Raw genomic sequence first — 22,025 nt, forward strand, 5'->3', positions numbered from 1 at the left:
CCCTTTTCTCATTCCTTGTAAAATGGCGTCCCTTTGTTCAAGTCTATTTCTTGCATCCTAATTCTAATGAGTGCAAGATGAAAAACTTTGACTTATTGTCTTGATTTATTAATGTTCAGCTTTCTGAGTGGGGAGGTGCTACATTAAGCCCACACTTAGACCACAACCAAAGCCTGTGCGCATGTGGAAGGAACTCCGGGAGTTTACAATATAGCTAAAATCTCCCTGATTGCATATATTCTTTCTTCCAACTTGTGTTTTACGGAACAATAACTAGTGATTCCAAATGCATTAGTTTGAAAGGACCACGTCTTCATTCACTCCTGGCCTCGAGATAATCCATTTAACTGGAATTACCGAAGGCAAATATATAACCTGAATATAAGCTTATCATGATTCTCACTGACGCTCTCCAAATCGCTTCTTATATAATCAATTGCCACCGAGATCAAATGACTACTTTGAAGGCAAAATTGACAACCACTGCGTACACATCAAGTTTGTAGGTGAAAGCGAGGACTGCAGATGCTGGAGACCAGATTGGAAGAGGTGGTGCTGGAAAAGCACAGCCGGTCAGGCAGCATCCGAGGAGCAAAACGATCCACGTTTCGAGCATAAGCTCTTCATCAGGAACCTTCCTGATAAAGGGCTTATGCTGGAAACGTCGATTTACACAAACATCAATGTCCTTTTCCTTTTCGGTAACGTTGGAATGCTTAGTTTCAGCAGTTCCTGCATTTCTTATCCATACTGGGACCAAATCTAGCGCGTCCCCGTATTGCCTTTCTTATGCCGCACTTCCGCCTGACAGGCCCGTGAATAAAGGTTTACTGGGAACAGGTTGGAATGCCCAGACGGCCAGTAGGCCTAAACTGTCCCTGGTTGGCTCGATTTTAGAGCGGAAAATGTGTTGCTGGTAAAGCACAGCAGGTCAGGAACAGGAGAATCGACGTTTCGGGCATAAGCCCTTTAGAGCAACAGATCTTAGAGCAACAAATGTGAAACAGATTGAAACCGGCTGGAGTTAAAGAGTATAGACACTCGCAAAAGTACATCGCCTGTGTGGATCGGCTGTAACAACTTTGCAAGTCATTTTTTATTTTTCAGTAAAAGTAGGAGATAGAATGCTGGGGAATTCTTAAAACACTCCAACAAATTATTTCATAGTCAACTGGGAGAGTGAGTCGATCATAAAATCACACAGCATAGAAAGAGACCATTCTGCCCATCGTACTGTGTGAAAGGGCTATTATCTAATTACACTCCAGCCCCAGTTCTTTGCACATAGCCCTGCATTTCTACCTTTATACTTTTCTATGAGACCTTCATCCTTTCCTTTCATGCTGTGCATTTCGAATCAGAACACTAGCAGTGTAAGACATGCTCAAAGTGCCCCACCCACACCGTTTCCTTTCATAATCTCTATCCTAGTGCAAATTTAAGCAGTTTCTCCCAACATAAAGTATTTTAAAATTCTTGATAATCCTGGGCACGACTATCAAAACTCCTCTGAACTTTACTACTGTAAAAGAAAACAACTCCAGCTTCCCCAGTATCTCCACATAACTGAGTCCCACCTCCTTCATTTAAATTAAGGGTAAAATGGTTGGGAGCAGCTGCTAATGAGGGAAGAGGGTCCGTTGAATTAGTTACTGCTCAAGCCAGCTTTCTGACGATCTGCAAGTGTCTAAACACTACGCGCAGCTGGAGGTACAATCTTTATAATCAGCAGCACTGTTGTGTAGGATTCAACCTTCAGAAATACAGTTTGATCAGACATTAGGGAATACAGGCAGTCTCGACAGTGCACAGGAAGAACCTCTCATTTCATTGAAATTAAACACCTTAAAGTTTCATTCAGAAATATCTGAATACAAAAAGAAAGTCTCCGCAAAAAAATCTTTAACTTACAGCAGTTATAAATGATCGACATTCATGTTATTGATTAACTTGACTGGGAAAGTTAAAGGTTGCCACTTTTACAACCACATTAGTGCAATTGAAGGACGATTGAGTTCAAACATATCTTGAAACATTTTCCTGAAGACCAAGATGAGGCTCATGGCCCCTCTCCTCAGAGTCGCCAGTCTTGTACTTTGTGGGTCTTGACCCTTGTCTCTGTTTCTCAAAACCAAGCCACTATCGGCTTTATTTGAGGATGCCTTGATCCTAGAGAGTGGGCTGAGACCGTTTAAGATGTCTTTAGAATATAGTTTCTAGGAAAACAGATATTTAATCAAAGTTGAATCAACCGCTTCAACATTTCAGGAGGGAGTTAAACTGACATTTAACAGAGAAACCGCTCAGTTAATGAACTATGATGAGAGACCTCATGACCCAGTAGTCTAATAATCGCAATCAATCTCCGAGCATCTATTTTATCGATGACAACATTCAGTACAGCCTTCTTCATTGTGTACCTATGAGTGCGTTCACCAAATAAGCCATAAGGAGATCCTCACCTTAAATGTTGGTGGACTCCATCGTAGTGCCGATATACTTGAAATGGAGAGGTCCGCTTCCTTCAGACACCCCGGCTAACGTCTTGAGTTCTAAGCAGCTTTAGATCTTCTCAACCTGTTGCATACAACAGGGTACCTACCAGAGGCTTTGTCAGGTGCCTAGCCGTCTCTCCCTGGGAGCTTCTGTGAAAACGCACCCTAGGTTTGGACATAATTTTATCCCTATTCAGTCAAGGTTCACAATTGCGGACACGCAGAAGCGCTTTAGTTTGTGCCTTGATCACAGCGTGAGCTCATGTCCCACCGGGCGTGGCACAGGCGTTAGGATTGGACAAACATTGGCCTGCAACAGACCGACAGTGCACCTCAGCTCTGGCCCAGCTCCAAAATCCTGCCTGTCGGAGCTGCTTTTGATGAAGCAACTCCATACAAAAAGGTGGGTCAGTCGGTTGGATTTGTTCAACTGTTTTCAATATTCTGGGCAACAACTGAACACTTGAGCATCTCCACATGCAGCAACTGTAACATTCCCATACCCAGATCGAGCCCTCTCCGTCTCTTTATGAACCCTGAATGCAACACATGCGCTCAAATATAACACTGAGACCATCCCAGCCACAAACACACCAGCTACTTAATGGGTAAAATCGTGAAAATTCCAAGACAGCCCGATCTCAATTTGTCAGAATTTGTGTGGGCGTCGATCCAATTGATCCTGTGCTGATTCACAACATACACACGCATTCCCGTGTATGCTCTCGTTGCTAGTAATATTGAAACATTTAAGAATCCATCACCATCCGCCTTGCAGTTTGAGCAATAGACAAAGCGGTAGGTAGCTTAATGCTGATTCCCACTTATGTAGAGCGAGATTTTAAGAAGATGTTTGTGTCAGTGTCTTCACTATAAGCCAACAGGGGGGATTGGGGAGGTGCCCGTTCTTCATAGAAAGCGAGGCAATGATCAGATTCTAATCAACAACCAAAAAAAAATCTTTTTGGCAATGGTATCGAGATGAATAACGGAATTAACTGGATTCCTGTGACCTGAATATTAAATCTATTGCATGCTATTCACCATTTCAATGAACTGCTTTTTGTAAAAAAAAATTAAGACACCACGTATCGTGATAGTAAAATGCTTCGGTTTGGTTTCAATTAAAGATCACAAACGTAGCCATGAGCCTCTAGGAATGGGGACCACAGAGATTCCTGAATAACCTGGTAAAACACAAAGACCACCATAACACACTGTCAAAACGCACACTGAAGAGAGAATTACTGGAGTGACACAGCACAGGAGACCATTCGGCCCATCGTCCGTGAGCTAGCTCTTTGAAAGAGCCAGTCAATGAGTCTCTTTCTCCTCTCCAACTTCCTTTTAAACGTTATTATAGTGTGCTTCCTGAATATTTCCAAGGAGAACATTCCAGATCATAACTGGCTGGTTTAACAAAAAGTCACCCTCTGGCTATTTTGCCAATTGCCTTCGACTTTTGTTCTATGTCCTGCTAGTGGAAACGTTTCCTTACAAACAGCATGATTTACACGTTCCACTCGTGTATGATTTCCTTAAAGTTGAATGTTTACAGAAAGACTTGTGAAACTACCCAAGTATTACGGAACTGTCAGAGAGCTGGTTAGTCCTGGCTTTCTATAGGTTAGAGTTTGGTGTGTCGTTTTAAGCGATTTTCACTGAAGCAGCAATTATCTGTGATGGGAGACAATGGGGTGATCAGATGCTGGGTACCTAACAGCACCGGTGCTGTGACCGGGCCCTCAGACAAGTGGCCTCGACACGGGACACGTGTCAATAAGGCAATCTTTCCTCACCAATTCTGACCGATAGTTTCTTCCTCTGCTTGAGTTTCATTCTATTGCCTCGAGCACTGCACTCCGCGACTTTCAATTTGATAGACAAACCTCCCACTCACTACTCAACATCTTACTTTAGATTTACAGACTAAGCACTGTCCATCCCTCCAATCGGAACTGCTCCAATACAGCTGGTTCTTCATCCTGGAGTTGTCTAGCCTATTTAGGCCGGGGCAAGGGATCGAGAGATAAAGATCGACACACTACCTGGTTTGGGAGTTTTCCAGTTCTCACCGCTGATCCCAATCGCGTTTTCTTCCTCTGCTTCTCGGATCCTCAGCACCAAGTTTCGCGCAAGAATTATTGAAATTCGTTTAGTGTACTGCATCGATTTTCGCGCATTATCCAAACGCTTGCGAAGCAGAGAATTGCCACCTTTTCACATTTCAGCTTGCCTTCTCAGGAAGGCGAGAGCGAGCGAGGAGACTGCTTGAAGGATTGCACGGGCTGGCAGTCACAGAGATTCGACTCTGCAGAGGCTCTCTCCCTAGACACGGACACCTCTTCCACACATCCGCTTTCTCCGTGTCTCCGCGGGCTGACTTGTTCTCCTGAAGCAAAGGTGCTCAGGGTTCGGGGTTAGCCACTATCGTGTTGGTCTTTGCAGTCTCCGGATTTGTTCTGCTTTCTCTCTCTCTCTGTGCTTCTTTTCAATCCCTGTTTTTGGGAGGGGTTTCTTCACGCTGTCATGATGAAGTCTCTGGTCTTACAGCCCTCTCTTAACCGGCAGCCAGCACTGTCAGGATCGAGTCGAAGTGCTCAGCAATCCCCTGAGCTCCAAGTCCCCCCTAGTGTCCAGAGCACTGGGCCTCGCACAGAAAGACGCATGGCGAATGCTCACAGTGGGGAACCGCTTTCAGATTCTACCGATCGGCTCAGCAGTAGTTCTGCTCTTGTGTCCGGCCAGTCTTGCTTGTAGCACCGGTCACCACAGACCCCTCTCGCATCTTTTTGTTTTCTCGCTCCGCGGAGGCTTTGCTTGTCTTTCTGTCCAATCTCTCCGACTGGAAACCTCCTCCTCCTCAGTTTTATCAGGATACTGGAGCTCGCCTCTTCTGTATCCACCGCACGCTCTCTCTCTCTCTCTCTCCTTCCCTCTCTCACCACCAGTCTTTGCTCAGATACCATGCATACAAAACAGCTGACTCAATCGACAGGATAAATTTGAGAGCACAAGCTAGCATTAGATATTAACAAGCTGGTCTAGGCGAACAAAAGGCTGAAAATCAACAGACTTGCCTTTCCTGGCGAAGAGTTGGTGATAATCTAAATTTCGAACAATGTTAGTGTGTGTACAACTCAATAGCGCTGTGAGCAGCTACTAGGACAGCTACCAGCATGCCACACTGACGTTCCTTTGGATTCGTGAAATAAAGCAGGGACAGAAACCTCCCGGCACAAGTTGACAACAAAGTGAGAAACTTCCCTTTATTGGGGCTTGCTATGTTTACAAAGGAAAACTTCAAATTCACCTGCACCTTCTCATCAATCCAAGATTTAAGATAATCTTTCAAACTTCATAACCCCCTCCTTTCAACCACAGGCACTAACTCGGACTTTAATTATAGCTCGTTCAATCTCCCTGCCTTAATGGCCACTGCTCAGAGACGGTAGCAACAAGGCTGAAACATTTCAATTGACATCGAAATGATCTAATTTACACTGAGTCGCGAATGTTTAAATATTTAAAATAATATGAAAAACCCAAAGTGTCAAAGTGAGAGTCAGTGTGGGCGTTTCCAATGTGCTCACCGAATGGCCTTCGCAATGGGCCTGCACAGTCAGTCTGTGCCATTCAGCACATTCTATTCTTTTCTCTCTGCAATTATAACCTGCCCAGTCCCAGCAATTCATACCAATGCGCTGCAGTAAATTACTTTCATTCAGAGCTGGGTGTCAACGCGTTATTTCCATTAGCTAGTGTGCACACGTCAGCTAGCCCATAATTTATCAGAACTCTATCTTCAAAACCCCGCCTCCTTTCTATCTTTTCCAGAAAAGTGTAACAGGACAAAGAAGCAACATACAGGCCGTTGGAACAAGGTCTTAAATGCCACCTGCTTTCTCAACAAAGTCATGGTAGACTGGGTTTGGACTGAGAACACTGGTTCATTTTATTTGTGCTAGCTAATTGAGAACTGTTAACTGAGAGGTGAGAATCTGAGAAAGAGATCAATTAGAAAGCGGAGGAGACAAAAGGGAAACGGGAGGTAGAGAGGTTTAGAAAGCGGGGGAGGGAGGGGGAGGGAAGCTGATCTCCTGAATGGAATCTATATGACCACTGAAATCACTAGTCTTCAATGAAATCTGATTCGACCCGGTTGAGAGTCGTGTCCAGATTGTTAACAATGGCTTTATTTTTCGCTGGCTTCAGTGAAAATACTTGATTGGTGGGGTGTGCTATTTTCTGTGTTCTGCAATTTACTGTAGAGGGCCCGAATGTTGCATTTATTGCTTTGGGCGTGAGTGGCAGCAAATGTTCCACGCTTGCCAGACACACACTTCCCATGGACAAGGAGGCGGTAGTTGCACACTGTGCTCTCGTGATCGTCACACGTTACATTTTGCTGGGCATAATTACTGCCTTGCTCATAAATCAGTAACTAGGAGACGCCCCTGCTGCTTCCTGGTGTTCCACTGACGAACACAGTTGGCAGCTTATCCCGTTTATCGTCCAAGATACACGTCGTACTCCACGGCTGCTTCATGGGACATGGGACACTAGGGTCCTAAAGTCCATCTGAAGCAATAAGTCGTGGACAATGATTTAGGATTCAGTTTACCAGCCCTGAATAAGAGATGATCATATCCTTATCTTCGTCCCTCCTACACAGTGCTGGTCGAATAATAATACAAGCGCACTCCACATCATGCTATGTCATTATGAACTATCAATGCATCTCATCTATGCCTTGGTCTCAACATACCTGACGCCGCCGCCGCCCCGCCTCTTTTGCCTTCTTTCGAGACTATTAGCAAGTCTTCACACCAAGTGTTATCGGCACCATCCGGCTATACTGGTGCTGAAAGGGACAGCAACATGTGGCAGCGAACGCGAGTCTGCCCCAGCACTGCAGAGGCTCCTATTCATTATCATGAAAGTAACTGATATATCACAGTGCAGACTTGGCGATAGGGTAATGGGACCAAACAGACAAGGAGGCCTCGGGGCACGGCGGGATTCGGGGGGGAAGGGCTGGGGTGGGGCAGCATAACAAAAAAACAGAAGCAAAGAAGTTCTCAGCACAAACAGAATGAGCTGTCAGTTCAGATCGGATCAGTTTCACTTTCCCGCCAATTCCCTTCGGCATGGGCACAGAAAGTTGAGAGGCGTGTGCTTTAAGATTATAGCTAACTGACCGGCCAAATGATGGCAGCGCAAATCTGTCTAAAAACACCAACGTCGCTCCTCCTGAAATCATTGAGCGAGAAAGTGCACCGCGTTCAGCAGAAAGGGAGCTGTCCATAATTATCGTGCTGAAATGTCCAACATTTACCTCCCCACCCCAGACAATTTCAGGCTGCACCCGTTTTAGATATGGGTGCATTGCTACCTTACAATGGCCGAAATTGGAGATGAGATCTATATATTTCCCTCTCTTCCCCACCCATCCACTCACCTCCCTGGCTTTAACCCCAATTTCCACCTTTTTATTTCTTTTTGCAGTCTGGCACTTACCCGGAGGAAGATGTCAGTGTTTCACTTCGGAGCTTTTAGCGCCTCACACCATTTCTCAGAAAGGTCCGTACAGAAATCCAGGGGCCGGATTCGGCCTGAGTGGTTGCAGCTTCTCGCTGCGCTCCGGCGCTGCGTCAGTCGGAGATTCCACAGATGATTAAACTGGGCAGTGATTGACTTCAATCAAAACTGACTTAAGACTTGGGCCGTTTCTGCTTGAAACGTGTCGAACCTGGCCGAGAGATGTAAACTCCTGCGTCCGCGGTGCGTTTTTGCCTATCTTGATATTAAGAAGGATGTATCTAACATCGTGATCAAGCCCTTAATTTTTTTGCAGTGGAAAACTGGGAATGGAACAGAAGGCGAGATTGAAAGGATGATGTCCAGTACGTTGATGAAAAAAAAGGTGAGGCTAAATCAAGTGATCAGCTTGTTCATATCACTCCATAAATGGTTGTAAGGAAACAAACAACACGTAATGTCATCCCAATCATATCACAGACCCGCCTGTGAGATTACATTTCTTCCCAATTCGAGTAACCCCTCTGCCCGCAATAAACTGGCCTGCACCGCGGCACACTCGGCTCCAAGGATCACTCGGTTTAGACCAAGTGGTGGATAAGGTAACCTCTGAATTAATAATTCAAAACGTTTGAAAAAAAATAAGGTCGGGAGTATACGACCGCAATATTAACTGGGTGCAAAAGGGCGTCTGGGTCGATAGGTGGAACATTAGATTGATTTATTCAAATCCTCGGTTTATTTTCTAAGCCTATTACGCTCTTAAATTAAAAGAGAGCGCAGCTTGGATCCTGTTAGTTACTATTCAGCACAGATTGACAGCAGGCTGTTTTCATAACGGACAGACCGCCGCCCGCTGCTTTGCATTCTGAGCATTGCTTTACACACTCCTCAGACTGAATCACACTGCCTGCCACTTACTGCACCCATAACATGTACTAGTGAGTACATTTACAGGCACATTTTTATCTGTTTCCATGCACACACATACAAACACATACAAAGGCAGATTGAAAATGTAAGCAGAGTTTTGACGTGTCTTGGCTTTTATGTCAATTCCACACAAATTCCATTGCTAGGTTCGTAAATTTATTTTCTCCCAAAGTTCAAACTCCATGCTTGGTTCACTCGCAAGTACGACGAACATATTGTTAACAAAATGCATTTAAAATTCAGTTAGTTAGATGATATTTTCTTATGATGTCACTTTCAGTCCCTATACCGGTGGTCCCGCCTCTTGCTCCTCTTTCATGGGCGTGAATTGTTTGAATTTGCAATGCCAACACACGTTGAAAGGAGGAGGATTATAACTTATTATGGTAGAGTGATGTATTTTGCAAATTATCAATGCTAGTAAACATGATTAAGACTAACAGCTGGAGAAACTGACATTGAACCCTATTGACATAAATCCAATGTAAGGCTCTTCACGTGATTCCATTTGTAAAATTCGGTATGTGAGAAGGCCGTAGATTGCATTGAAACTCTGTTAACACAGACAATAAACACTTGTGCTATAGGGCATATTTCGCGACTTCAGGACGCCTTGCATCGCTTTACGGCTAAATAAGTACTAACTATTATCACTCTGTATGAAAAATTACAAAAAATGTATTCATAGTAAGCTTGCACAATATTAGAACATAGAACATAGAACATAGAAGAATACAGCGCAGTAAGCTGGAGATGGGTGCACTTCCTGCAAGTGTAATCGGCAGGGACGTCGATGGCATCCCTCACCTCATACATGTTGCAGGAGGACATGATGATGAGCCAAATATCCATCCATTGGTTTTCGTGTCGCTGATAAACATTGTGGAGGTGCCGGCGTTGGACTGGGGTGGACAAGATCAGAAGTCACCCGACACCAGGTTATAGTCTAACAAATTTACTTGAAATCAAAAGCTTTCTGCCCCTTCACCTAACGAAGGGACAGCGCTTCAAAACATTATGAGTTCAAATAAACCTATTGGACTATAATCTGTGTCAGGCAACTTCTGATCTTGATAAATATTGATCTGTTCTTCTTTGACGTAGAGTAATGAGGTCTTTCACATCTTCCTGACAAGGTGGACACCGCCAGCAGCAGTGCAGGACACCTTCAGTACACACTGGGAATTTTATCCTAACTTTTGCGCTTCGAACTTTAGAATGGGATTTGGACCATCAAGCTTCAGATATCTGAAATAGTACGCAAATAGATCATTCTGAATCTCATTTTTTCTCTTGAAGCTATTATACCTCCAGACGGGTTAGGACGGTCCTTGTGAATAATAGGAACATTTTAATCAATAAAACACTTTAATGACATGCCATCTACTTATGGTGTGTTCTGCTTCAGATGACGGGATGTGCTATACAGTGTTTTATTATATAACCAGATCCTGAACAGTGAACAGAAATTGATTAATGCAATGATGCTTCCCCCTTTTAAATAATTCTGTTCTAATACTGAACAGGAGAATTATTTCATCTGGTCAGTATAAACAGACTCTGTAAGAGTCAGGGAACCTAAAATGGATCAGGAAAAATATAACCAAAACAAATGCAACCTTCTTGGTAGTTGGGTTCATCTTGGAGATTTGTGAATTATTATGTTTTTATCAAAGCCTTGTTATAAAGAAGTCTTGATTTTTCAAAAAAAAGACCTTTGCCTTTATGCATGCTATCTTATCTATGGATGATATTCTGGGTGTTTGGTGATTACCCAAATTCTTCTATTATATATTGTTTATTGAAAAGGCGGCGTCCAAATTGATGGATGGATGGACCTTGTTGACCTTGCCCCAGTTTCAGTGATGGAAGAAAAGGACAGTCTACAAAACTTGCTTTTGTCATCTGTATGATAAACATATGATAAATACAAAGTAACATATAGCCTGGGGCACATATCAAGGTGAACATGTCACCAGATATCATGTGAAAGAACCTGCAGGCAGTTATCAAAGTCATCTCTGAGCAGTGTCTCTCATTTGAAACACACAATAGTTTCTTCTTGATATGAGAAAGTAGAGTTTTCATGCAGCAGTTTTACTTTATCAATCAAATAGCTTCCTCAACTATGGGTGTTATGACAGCAGTGATGGGAGATGAATTGAATTGAAGTAATGTTGAGTTTTACTTCATTACATATAGCAGAGGGATAATATCCCCCATTTACTAAATGCATATTATCACATACTAGTGTAACATAGCAAAAGCTCCCTCAGTAACTCAGTTGGATGATGCACATTGTTAAAACACATGTGAGAACTGCACAGTCACAACGAATGGTGTGACAAAAGTTTAGTTTTATCATTGGGATAGGTTCAGAATCATACTTCCAACCCTGTCTCCAGAACAACAGAAAACATACTGAGAGGGACAACTGTAACCTCATCATTGACTGGTGCCATCTTATACTTGGCTAAATGCAAGATTGACAGAGGAAGATTGCTAACATTTTCATTCATGTGTGCTGCATGAGCTAGAGGCATTCACACGAAAGGAATGTGTATAAAGAAATTAAAGCGCAAGATATTTCAAAGTCAAGCAAAATGCTATTAAACCCAATAGGTAAACCCTTCTTGATTGATGCTAACTATAAGGCCAAGTTCTTACATAATCCAAACATGTTCATTAACTATTAAACTAATTTTAAATGTCTCTGTAGAGATGGTAAAGATATAAACAGAAACTGTTTTGAAATGGGCAAACTTATCAAGCCGCACGGTAAATGTGGAAATGTCTCAAATGCACTTCAGTCTTTAGAGTTGATGAGTATCAAATTGCTGTCCAAGGAAGTCATAGAATAAAAAAAATTCTTCCATGAAAAGATGTTTACTTCTATGACCTTTCCTGGTAATGTAATACTCCCGAAGAAAAACCTTCCTGCGGTTCTAAATTTCTCAATTGAACTTATGTCCCCAAATTTTTATGCATTTCACGATTCCTTTTTTTTAGCTTAAATCTGAGATATTTGTTCCTATTCCTCTCCAGCTCAAATTTGCAATGGTTGGAAAAATACATGATCCCAGCAAAAATAATAAATTAATGCCACAAACATGGAATAGGATGCATTAGGCCAGGCTGTAGGAAGAAGCGTTTGAAAAATAATGTAAATAAGAATTATTTGAAAAAATAAATTGACTGCATAATTGTTTTCATATCCACATCACTGATGTGTGGATTGTATGGCAGAAAACCATTTTTTTCTGAATATATATTGGATAGCTATTTAAATCTTGGCAATACATTTTAAGTTTTTTTTAGTTTCACAGTGACTGACAGTTTGGAGTTAGTTGAAGGTGCAAAGCTCTGAAGTTGTCAGCACATATTTTTCTGATGGATAAAAAGAGACAGAAGCTAACCCCTAGAAATAGTAATGCTGCTGCGTAGAGCTTAAGAATACATTCAGGGTTCCATACCTCCCTGATGCTTTGTGTGTACCTCACACATCTCTTCAACATATACTCATTATAGTAGTTTGATATTTAGAATATGTGTATTAAAAGAATATTATGAACATCTTTGTATGTCTTATCATTAACCTTTGTTTTCTCCCCACAAATTGAACACATAGCTCACAATGTCTCATCTCAAGCTTATACTTATTTTTCTTTATTTCAACCTGCCTATTCATACTCCAAAAATTCCTTTTTTCCCATTACATTTCAAATAAATTATGTTAAACAATCACTCCTCCTGCACCTTTGTTACGTTAAAAGAAAGACATTCCATTAGTCTTCTCTTAGGTGTCTCAAAGCAGAGTGCCTCCTTCCTTGTTCGCAAAAATTAGATGAGAGGCTTTCATTACAATGCATCTGAGCTGTTTATTCATTTGCCAAGTCTTAGTAATGACCTGCTTATTATTTGCATTTTACGGAACATCAAAGCTAACTCTTTGGCATCTTTTCTGTCATTTTATGTGCATTTGCATCAAGGCCTGGATAACATTGAGGCTTGGGCTGATCAGCAACAAGCAACATTCTCACTCCACTGTGCCAGGCAATTATCATCTCCAATGAAAGAGAATCCAACCATTTCCCCTTGAAATTCGAATAAATTACCATTGCTGAATCCCTGCTATCAACCTTTTGAGAGTTAACATTTACCAGCAATTAAATAATGACACATATTATGGCTATAAGAGCAGGACAGAAGTTAGGAATCTTGCAGCAAGAAGCTCCCCTTCTAACTTCTCACTGTCATTCCACCATGAAAAAACACAGATCAGAACTGTGATAAATAAACTACACTTGCCTGAATGAGTGCAGTTCCAACAACACTCAAGAATCTCAACACAATGCAGTACAAAGCAATTGACTTCCTTGCACCCCATCCACTATTGAAATAACACATTTTGAAGTATCAAATCGCCACATAATATGAGGATCTAGTATGCAATTTACTCATAGTTTACAAAATACATCCAAATGTGTTGCGAATTCTAAATATATCCCTGCAATCCTACTGTGTTATACACTCCCCAACCTACCGCCCCACTACCACCACCAAAGCTCCCTGCAGCTTGTACAGCAAGCTAAGTAAGTCAAAATACAGCCCACCCACAAATAAACCCTCACAATTAAAAAAAATAATTATAGGTTGCCAGGAGACTTTTTTTTGTGGTTCACACATGAAATGTATCTTCAGAGTGGATTCATCATATTCATGTCATGCTATCCCACCCCTAGTCCCATGAGTAGTTATTTTCTCCTCTTCTGAAGTTGCTGATTTGAACTGAGGCAAAATGCAACAGATGATCAGTCACCCCACCTTATCACATTCAAACAACTGCACTTTGAGTCTCCGCTTTGGTTGTGAGAATCAGCAAGTATTTCAGCTATTAAAGCGAAGGATGGCATCAAACCAAGGCTCTTGCCCGTTAATAAGATATTTCACACTGGATGCTTTCCATTTGCTGATGGTGCATCAAAGATCTGTCACCAGATAATCTCCTAGCAGCTGAAATTATGAGGAAATCAGTTCCATGTTTTGCTGTATACTTCTCTTACAGGGTAGTGCAGTGTGACCATTAGCCTGCAGTGAGCTTTCGTATTGATTATTTCACAAGTCTGCCTTAAAAAGCAAAGCACAGTAGTTGAAATATTGATATTTCTAATTTTCCTACATGTTCCAGCAATCAGCAGAAATTAGTGTGACACTATTTTCCAGATGTAAAAGCCTAAAAGTCACTTCTAAGTGACAGGAAGTGAAAAATATATGCTTTTAAGTGACTTTTAGGCTTTTAAGTTGTTATAGTTTTATGAAAATGTCAAAATTATTTGGTTTTAGAGATTGGAGGGGCCTTTAGTCAAAATTCCTGGTGAAGGCAAGAGCAGAGGGCACCAGCAAGGCTGAAAAGAGGAAGGGTGAAGACAAGGTGAATCAAGAAGCAGCAATCAGATGCTGGCATGTTTGAGTTTCAAAGTGGTTGGAGGAAGATAAATCTAACAGAAATAAGGATTTGAGAAGACCTGGGGGGAAAAAAAAGCCAATTTCTCAAATAATATATATCAGGGCTATGATTTGAACATAGCGAAGATGCAGGAAGGACAAAGATCATACACATGTTTGCAGCAGTAACACAGATCCTGCAAGAAAGAAAAAAAAGAAAATACTACAAGGGAAAGAGGAATGCATTTACTGGTTGCTAAGTGAAGAAGCATTGAAAATGTTTCCACAAAGGAGATACTTATGAGGTTGTTACACATAGCAACCAGGGAACTCATTCTCCAGAGGTTGGAATTACCGAAAGATCACCCATCACAAAAAGCTTTTTCTCATATCATCTAGAAGCGAGTAATGGTAGGAGAGCTTGCCAAGTTACAGAAGCAATTGTGAAGAATCAGCATATTTAGGCTTTAACACCTCTTAGGAGCACTGAAATGTAAAATATCATGGGATGAGTAATCCATGGATTAAATATAAGTCACTTAGAGTAGAGAGATGCATTTGATATATACCTTTGATCGTGTCTTTGTCTTCTAGTGATATGCATAACCAGTGAAGAATAACATCTGCACTTACAGAGCGCAGTATCTCGACCACACAAATGGTCTGCCCATCAGCATCCTACCCACTTTCACCTTGAAATCACTGGTTGAGACCATGCCTGCTTCAGGTACCTCAGCCATGTCTATGTTATTGCTAGATTCAAATATTCCAATGTACAGTGGCTGGCCTGCCATCTTGTACCCTCTATAAACTAGTGATGTAAATCAATAAGTGGTTAATCAATAAATGTTGCTCTTGGCTTTAATAGATTGTAATTTATGCTTAAAACAAATAAGAAAAAAATGACTTTTTTAAAAAAACTTTTTAAAAAACAGGAAGTCATGTATGGATTTGAAAACAAGAATGAAAATTTTAAAATTGAGGCACTATCAGACTGGAGTCAGTGAATACAGGATGATCGTTGAGTAGGGCTTAGTGAGAATTAGGATACAGACAGCAATCTTTCGGATGGGTTCGAGTTTCTAGTAGGGATTGTAAATGTTTTTAAAAGTATATGTTTAAGCTATTAAAATTATATCAGTTAACTGTTTAAACGTTGACATGTGTTAACTAAAACTAATATATTTCTTTCAACACTATACTCTCCAAAGATGAAAAAGAACAATGGGTAAATCTACAGGAACAACTGTAGCAATATCTTACATAATATCCTCAAATGTTACTCATCCCATGATATTGAGGATATTATGTAAGATATTGCTACAGTTGTTCCTGTAGATTTACCCATTGTTCTTTTTCATCTTTGGAGAGTATAGTGTTGAAAGAAATATATTAGTTTTAGTTAACACATGTCAACGTTTAAACAGTTAACTGATATAATTTTAATAGCTTAAACATATACTTTTAAAAACATTTACAATCCCTACTAGAAACCTGAACCCATCCGAAAGATTGCTGTCTGTATCCTAAATCTCACTAAGCCCTACTCAACGATCATCCTGTATTCACTGATTCCAGTCTGATAGTGCCTCAATTTTAAAATTTTAATTCTTGTTTTCAAATCCATACATGACTTCCTGTAACTTCTGCAATACTTAAAGATTTGTATATTCCTTGAATTATGACCTCTTCCACAGTCCTGATTTAAATACTCCTCCATTCGCATCAGTGTCTTAGTGGCCCTACGTTCGAAACTTGCTTCCCATTTCTCTCTAGTTCGTTTCCTTCCACACTTGTTGAAACATACATTTTTGGTCAAACCTTTGGTCATTTATACAATATCTGTTTATGTGACTTGGTGTCAAATTATACTTGAGAATGCTTCTGAAAGGTATCTTGAAATGTTTTCATGATTAAAAGAATCTATGTAAATACAAGTTACTGTTTTGCATCACATCATTCTCAAAATACTCTTGTTTAAGGACAGATAGCTATTTTTCAACATTTTTGTAATTCTTCCAAAAATAGTATTCTCTCAAAACAAAAGATAACCCAGAATCAATTAATGACTAAGAAATTTTCAGTATCACACTGGTAATATAACCATTTACTCTCTGGAATCCCTATTTTGCCTTCATACTGCCTGCATCCAGTGCTTCATGAGCGTCATTCCACCCTCATATTTGAGCCATGATCTGCCATAACAAAGGAACAAGTTGATGTTGCCATCACATTACATATTAAAAATATTAATATTAAAATATATAGCTAATACTTTGACATCCTAAGTGTAAGTATGTGTAATATTTAATACAACACGAATCAAAATCTTTACTGAATAAAGGCTAATTAACCTAAACCAAGGACAACAGAGTGTCAAAATGGAAATTCACCCAAGCTAAGATACAAAAGAGGCAAATGATCATTAACAATTTGCAACTGTTTAAGCCAGTTATGAAATTGGTAAAATGAAGTAATGACCAGATTATCTGTTTTGCTGATGTTAGTTAAGGTATAAATGCCAAAAAAGGCAACAAAGAGAACTTGGAGAAAGTGAGGACTGCAGATGCTGGAGATCAGAGTCAAAGAGTGAGGTGCTAGAAAAACACTGCAGATCAGGCAGCATCCGAGGAGCGGGAGAATTGCTTTTCAAGCATAAGCCCTGATGAAGGGCGATTCTCCTGTTCCTCAGATGCTGTCTGACCGGCTGAGCTTTTCTAGCACCATACTCTTCAATGAAGAGAACTTCCCAAGCCTTCTTCTGAATACCTCCATTTGATCGTTATTTTTTATATTTTCATGCAATGATGAAGAGGACAACAATAGTCGGGCCTGGAACACTACCCTAAGTAATCCTTCAATGATGCTCAAGGGCTGAAGTTATTTAGTTCCAACAACCACAGTCAGTTTCTTCTGTGCTAGGTATGACTCCAAAAAGCAGACAGTTTTGTCCAAATCCCATTAATTTTAATAAAAGCAAAGTATAATAAATGATGGATTCAAAACATTAGCTGTGTTTATCTATCTGCAGATGCTGCCAGACCTACTGAGTCTTTCCAGCACTTTCTGTTTTTAATTCAAAAAGCTCTTCCATACTCATGCCAAATGCAGCTTTGACTTCAATGTCAGTCACTCTCAGCTCAACTCTACAGTTCAGCTTATGTGTCCTTGCTTAGACCAAAGCTGTAATTTGGTTAGGAGTTGAGTGGTTCAGCAGATTCCAAACTGAGCATTAGTGAGTAGGGTAGTGTTGAGTAAAGTTCTGCTTGACAGCATTGCTAACAACATCTTCTGTCACTTTGCCAATGATTGAGAATATACTGATGAAATGGCAATTGGTCAGGTTGAATTTATCCCCTGCTTTTTGTGCACAGGGTGCACCTTGTCAACTTTGTACAGTACCAGGTAGATACCAGTGTTGCAGCTGTATTGGAAAAGCTTGGCTAGGAGTATAGCTATTCTGGAACACAAGTCCTCTGCGCTATTTACAAATGTCATCAGAACCTCTGCAATATCCTGATCCTTAAGCTGTTTTGTGAGATAACATGGAGTGATCTGAAATGGATGAAGACTTTTGTTTAATATCCAATCAATAGGTTGGGCTTCATTGGCTGGGCCAGAATTAATTTCTCTTGGAAAGGTGCCTTCTTGAACCGCTACAGTTTATTTGGTGTAGGAACACCAATACTTTTACTAGGGAGGGAGTTCCAGATTCTTGATCCACCAAACTGAAAGAAAGGCAATATATTTCCAAATTAGGATGGTGAGTGCCTTGAAGAGGAACTTTTAGTGGTGGTGTCCCATGTATTTGCTGCCCCTTGTGGTTGTTAATTTGGAAGGTGCAAAGAAGTTTTGCTGAATTTCTGCGTGCCACATGTGAGGGTGAGGATCTCAGGAGCAAGCTGAGATGAATCATCCATTCAGCAATTTTCACTGGGGTTGACTGCAAATACCTCAGCCTTGTCTCGTACATGGATGTCTTGAGCTCTCCCATCATTCAGCATGGAAATATTTGTGGAGTCTACTCCTCTTGTGAGTTGTTTAATTGTCCTGCACCATTCACACTGGAGGTAGCTGGATTAGAGAGCTTAGATGTGATTTATGGGTTGCAAGATCAATCTGCATGAGGTAGATTGGTGAAGAGGAAATCATGTATATTTTTCTATCTTTTTAGTTTCCTTATCACTTGCTGCAGACCCAAGCTAGCAATTATGTCTTTTAGGACTTGACCAGCTTGCTAAGTATTGGTGCTACCATGCCATTCTTATTGATGGACATTGAAGTTCCCACCCAAAGTATATTAAGACCTTGCACCCTCAATACTTCTAAGTGATGTGCAACATGGAAGAGTATTAATTCATCAGAACATGGGAGGGGATATAATGGTAATTGGTAATTAACAGTCAATTGCAGTCGTGCTGCTGCTCATAATGTACAGATTTAAGCTATTAGATCTGTTCTAAACCAAAACTATTTAGCATAGCTATAGCACGATACGAGATGGCGGTTATCCTTAGTGTGAAGACAAGGTGTCACTTCCAAAATAGTTGCACAGTGATTGTTTCTACTGTCATTGTCATGAATAGTTGCACTGAGAAAACTAGGTCGGTGAGGATGAAGTCAAGCAGGTTTTTCATTTGTGTTTGTTCTCTTAGCAACTGCTGCCGGAGTTACATATTTCAGCATTTGACCAGCTTAGTCAGTGGTAATGCTTCCAAACCACTTTTGATGATGGACATAATTGTTGTCTCAGCCAGAATAGATTAATTTCCCTTGCTACCCTCAATGCCACTTCCAAATGGTACTCTAAAAGAGCTATCTAATTGTTCCCAATAACTCACCATACTCTTTTCCCACATGTGCATACCTAATTTAATTTTTAAAGTGCCTATTGAAGCTCGTTATCTGAAAAGAATCAATAGTAAATGTTTAAAAAGAAGTTACTGACTCACAGCGAGGGTATATCCCAGTGAGGAAGAAGGATTCTAGGAAGAGAACCAATTCTGGTTAAATAAGAAAGTTAAGGATAGAATTAAACTGGAAAACAAATGTACAATGTAGCAAAAGCTAATGGGTAAATCAGAGGATTGGGAAAGTTTTAAAAGCCAACAAAAGATGACCATTAAAAATGAGCGAAAAAGTAAAGTGTAGTCAAACTAACAAGCCATATAAAAACAGAATGTAAGTATTTCACTGAATATGCAAATAAAGGAAGAGAGAGGTCAAAGTGAGTTTAAAAAACAAGGCTGGGGAAATCAGCATAGAATAGAATCATAGAATCCCTACAGTGTGGAAACAGGCCATTTAGCCTAACAACTTCACACCATCTCTCTGAATAGCAACCCACCAGATCCATTCCCCTACCCTATTATTCTACATTTATCCCTGACCAATGTGCCTAACCTACACATCCCTGAACACAATGGGCAATTTAGCATATCCAATTCACCTGACCTGCACATCTTTAGATTGTGGGAGGAGACCAGATCACCTGCACAGGGAGAATGTGCAAACTCCACACCGACAATTGCCCAAGGCTGGAATCAAACCTGGATCCCTGATGCTGTGAGGCAGCAGTGCTAACCACTGAGCCACCTTGCCACCCATAATAATGAGGGTTTAAATAAGTACTTTGCAGAAGTCTTGCATCAGGCAATAGAGGCAGTCTAGAAAAGGTTCATTAGGTTGACTCCAATTATAGAAGGATTTTTTAATGAGGAGAATTTGAGTAGATTGGGTTTGAACTCATTAGAGTTTAGAAAAATGAGAGGAGACTTTACTGGACTACATAAGATTCTCAAGGGGCTTGACAGGGTCGATGCAGAAAGATTGCTTCCTCTTGAGTAGAAGTCTAGAAACACAGCACATAATCACATAGTAAGGGGTCACATATTTAAGAGAGATGTGGACGAATCTCTTTTCTCAGAGAAGCAGTCAATCTGTGATGGCTGAGTCGTTAACTGTATTCAAGGCTGTCATGAACAAATTTTTAATCAGTAAAGTGATCAAGAATTATGGGAATTAAAGCAGGAAAGTGGAGTTGGGAATTATCAGGTTAGCCATGATCTCATTGAATAGCAGACAGACTCAATGGGCTAAATGGACTACTTCTGAACCTACAATCTGTGGTTTGAAAATATATTCACCTCCTCCCCACCCTCTCCTCCACCCCCCTCCCCCTCCACCTTGGTTTTCTTTTGCCACTTATCATAAACCTTGTCTTCTGAACACTGATCTTCCTGTCAGTGAAAAATGTTTCTCCTTATTTACTTTATTAAAATACATTTTTGAGTACCTCCAACCTATCTCTCTTTACCTTCTCTGCTCTAAAAGAACAACGTCAAAACATGTGACACTGGAAAAGCACAGCAGCATTCGAATGGCAGGACAGTCAACATTTTGGGCATAAGCCCTTCATCAGGAATGTGCTTATGCCCAAAACATTGTCTCTCCTGCTCTTTGGATGCTGCCTGACCTGCTGTGCTTTTCCAGCAACACAATTTTTGACTCTGATTTCCAGCATCTTCAGTCCTCACATTCTTCTAAAAAGAACAATCCCAACTACTCTTATACCTCCATGAAAATGAAGTCTGTCATACTTTGTACTTTCTAGCAATTCTCCAACAATCCCACATGCATCTGACAGAAAATTAGTTTGGCAGGTTCAGCCCAGTTGCAGATGGATGGAAATGAGCAGCACACAGTTTGCCTGAATTTAGGAGTTTTGTCTAATTCATGTTCAAAGATTGATTGATGTGGAAAGCTGACTTTGGTAAGTAATAGTGTGGTTATAGTACTAGACTGATAACGCAGACTGATGTGAGTTCAACTCTTTCCACCAGCTGTTTTAGAATTACAACTCAATTTAAATAATCTTTAAGGATAAACAATCATAGATATGAACAAGATTCTTTCACCATTACAGAAACTCAATTGTTTTTTTAGGGAAGGAAACATTCCATTCTTATCTTGTTATGATCCATCTGTGACTATCCACACTCACAGAAGGAGACATTCCATTCTTATCTTGTTAGGGCCCATCTGTGACTCCCCATGCTCACAGAACTATTATCGACTATCTCAAGTGGTGCAAAAATCCACTCTGTTACATCCAACTGCTATAACTACAACAGTCCAAGAACATGTTTCACCATTTTCTCAGCCTAGCTAGGGATAAGCAATAAAAGTTGGCCTACCAGGAATGTCCACATGCTTTGAATATAAGGAGGCTTTAGTTGGTTAGAGCAAAGCTCAATTTCCTTTAGGGATTTTTTATGATTGCAACATGATAGCAGATGAATTAACAGCCTCAGGAAAGATAGGGAAAGCGAGGAAGTAAAGAAAGTATGAAATATTTATTTTTCCAACTTTGACATATCACCCTATCACAAGTCTAAAACATCTTGAGGCATCTAGTACATCAGCAGCACTGTTTTATATTTCTTTTTGCTCTTGGGTTGCTATCCAAATATTTCAAACCATGTCTAAAATGAAAATTCCTCTTCACCTGTTCTTGGTAGTCACCGAGATGTCCATCAAAAGATAACAGGGTATCTGTACCTGATCGAGTACTTCGGCCCTGAAGATACTACTATGTCCAGCCACCTTACA

At 40.6% G+C, this 22,025-nt stretch overlaps 1 long non-coding RNA gene across 2 annotated transcripts in view; it reads left to right on the top strand.

Annotated features, from left to right (window-relative positions):
- Nucleotides 1-7,279: 7,279 nt before the first annotated feature.
- LOC122560764 overlaps nucleotides 7,280-22,025 on the top strand; it is a 91,175-nt gene continuing 76,429 nt past the window's right edge. Inside the window, exons 1-2 of one of the 2 annotated variants that reach the window (XR_006314804.1) lie at nucleotides 7,280-7,473; nucleotides 8,004-8,638. This is a non-coding gene — a long non-coding RNA (uncharacterized LOC122560764). The remainder of the gene's footprint in view (nucleotides 7,474-8,003; nucleotides 8,639-22,025) is intronic. The other variant, XR_006314805.1, reaches the window with a different exon arrangement.

This window comes from Chiloscyllium plagiosum, chromosome 21, assembly GCF_004010195.1.
Source record: "Chiloscyllium plagiosum isolate BGI_BamShark_2017 chromosome 21, ASM401019v2, whole genome shotgun sequence".
NCBI classification, from domain to species: Eukaryota; Metazoa; Chordata; class Chondrichthyes; order Orectolobiformes; family Hemiscylliidae; genus Chiloscyllium; species Chiloscyllium plagiosum.